Source organism: Euprymna scolopes, chromosome 45 (assembly GCF_053919585.1).
Source record: "Euprymna scolopes isolate OS-2025 chromosome 45, ASM5391958v1, whole genome shotgun sequence".
Lineage (NCBI taxonomy): Eukaryota > Metazoa > Mollusca > Cephalopoda > Sepiida > Sepiolidae > Euprymna > Euprymna scolopes.
Window position 1 is genome coordinate 32073303 of NC_136526.1, and position 2970 is coordinate 32076272.

The window sequence follows — 2970 nt, forward strand, 5'->3', positions numbered from 1 at the left end:
AAGCTTATGTTAAGTAAAAATTGTCAAGTAAATATTGGACGCTTAGGACATTTTTTTTATTTTATTCAATGTTTTCTATTTTTAGATATTTAAAAAAATCACTCGATAAAGAAAAATTAAAATATATTAAATAAAAAATTCATGTATTTCTTTAAGAGAAACAAAAAAAAAATGAAAATTTGGTAGGGCCAATTTTTTGTATTCGACCAACATCCATGAACGGAATGTTCATATTTTGCAAATATCGTAGCACAAACTGACCACTTTGTAGTTGAAATGAAATATGTCAAAAATACAAAAGGGAGATAAGGATGCCTGTGTTGTTTTTATGTTTTGGAGATAGTTATGTCTCTTTGAGACATCCGGATTTGATAAACATAAAATTCGAAGCCACGCGGCTTTAAGCTAATGGCGGGAACGAGTTGCGAAAATGCGATTTTCTGGAACCCTTGCTTTAAAAAATCCTTTTATTGGAATATAACATATAAATATGGGCAATTCTTATATTTTTGCTTAGTTTTTTTTTATAGGTAAGTGATTTTTTGGCATTTATATATATTTTAGATTTGGTTTCAGTTGAATTTCGTTAATTTCGTGAAATCTTTTTGAAAGAAAACCGATGAAAAAGAAATGTTGTGTTTTTTTTCGATTAAACCTTTCATTATTTTAAAATTTGGTCTTTCCTCATTTTATTGAAAAAAAAATAGGGTTTGAAATTACATTTGCATATGGATTATAAGCTTCGAAACAGAGAGTCTATATAATCAAATGTTTATTCACTGGTTTCCAATGGCAGCTTCTGACACTCCTAGCAATGCTTGTTGTAGTGGTGGGGAGGTTATTGGCTGGTCTTTGACGTCATTGCTAGGTGCGAGCACTGATTCTCTAGATCTGGTTCGCCTCTCTCATTATGCACGTTATGCACCAGTGTTGCCATGTGGCAGCCGGGGACGTGCTGTTTATCATTAGGTAGCATTGGGTGGTTTGTTTAGTGTAGTATTCGCGCGGTTACCAAGTGTGGGCGTGGCTTGGGTTAATGTTTTTGCCGGAGCATCCTGGAGTTTATCTCTGGGAGTACAGACTGGAATATACTTCCAGAGAAATTTTCTGTTTCAGAGAGTCACCCTATCTAATTTATCAACGCATATCATATACTGATAAAACTGGTGCACTGCGATCATCTGACCATTTTTGTCCCATTTGAGTGCTTTGGGGTCAGTTGGGTTTAGTGATTCTGACTACATCCCTCGCAACCAGAGCTGGTAGATGTTTGATTGCATTTTCGCAAGTAGCTCGGCAGATTTCATATACCTGTTTCTCAGGAATTCCTCTCGTGACAACAATGTGTCACTCCATATGTCATGTGGTCTGTAACGGCCAAATAGAATGGGTATAAAGTCCTTTATGTGCTTACTGCAAACGCACATTGCAGGAGATAGTTTTTGGTATCGTTGTCTGTAGTGTTCATGTCTTGCAGTATTGCATGCTAGAAATCATCAGTGAGGAGTTCTCCATCTGAGCCAGTATCATCAGTGACCAGTCTTTTGATGGTTTTGACGTCAATGTCCTCCCTGCAATTGTTGTGTGGAAAAAAAAGGATGATAGGCGATGATGTATACCCAAGTTTTGTAGGAACTGTCTCGTGACTGATACAGTAAACTTGGGTCCTCTTTCAGAAGATAGCTCGTCCGGTATACAAATGTGAGGAGTGTTCACCAAGAGAGTTTATTAAACCAAATACCTCACTGGATTTTTTTTCAACTATCGTAAGATTGGAGTATCTGTGAACAATGACTAAGTAGTTGATACCTTTGTAGTGGAAGAAGTCAGCACATACACACTGAAAGAAGTAGGCTGGAGAGACAGGTAATGTCGGCGGTGAGCTGGGTTGGGAGGGCGCTATTTGGTTGCAGTGATTGCAGTTGTTTTGGGTTGCAGCGATAAGCTTGGAGATCTGAGGCCAAAAGACAGATGTGTAGGGGAATAAATAAGAGCACCGGATTACCGGTGTAGGGTAAGGAGTGAGGTCCCTTGAGAAAAGAAGAGGAGAGTCTGTACACAGGAGGCACGGACGCAAAAAGTTCTTCTCCAAAAAGACAATGTTGGACAGGCAGAGTACAACTCTAGAATACAGTCCTCACTCCTCCCGTAAACCCCACTATTGAAGTGAGTAATCATTTTACCTTAATGTTCTGAATTGCAGTGTTGTCATGGTTTCATGTTTGTTAATAAATTCTTGTCGTTTATACTTGTTGTACGTTTTGTAATTATTAAAACTGGTCGGTAGTTTTGGGACTTGGAAGAACCTAATCCCGTACCAACAGACGCTTCAGCTCTCAACATCATGAGTTGCCTTGGTGTGCAGAATATAGTGCATTGAGGACATCCTTTCTTAGAATAGGGGGAATGCAGTGGAGAAGCATCAGTTTCTGCCGCCCGGGACGGTTGTAAAATTTGCCCCTGCCCACTGGCATATAATTACCTTTTTTGCCCCCTTACTGGCAAATAATTAACTGTTTTTCCCCTACCCATGCTGGAATATAATTACATGTTTAGCGCCCTCATCCCGCTGACATATGATTACCTGTTTTGCGCCCCTTCCGCTGGCATATGATTACCTGTTTTGCCGCCCCCACCCCAATGTTGGTATATGACAATCTGTTAAAACCTTTAAAATTCCTAGAAGCCCTCAAAATATTTGTTTTCATTGAACTCATGTTTACGCAATTTCCTTCAGATTAATATTTACACAATTCTCCTTTTTTTAATTTAACAATTTCTTTTCAATAATTTGAATAATAATAAGTATGTAAACATTAATCTGAAAGGAATTATGTAAACGTTAATATGAAACAAAAGAAACTATTTTTTTAATAAAACGTATAATTCAAATTATAAAAAATGTTAAATTAAATGGCTACACAAACAAATATAATAATAAATTTAAATGAGAACATTTGGACACCTGAA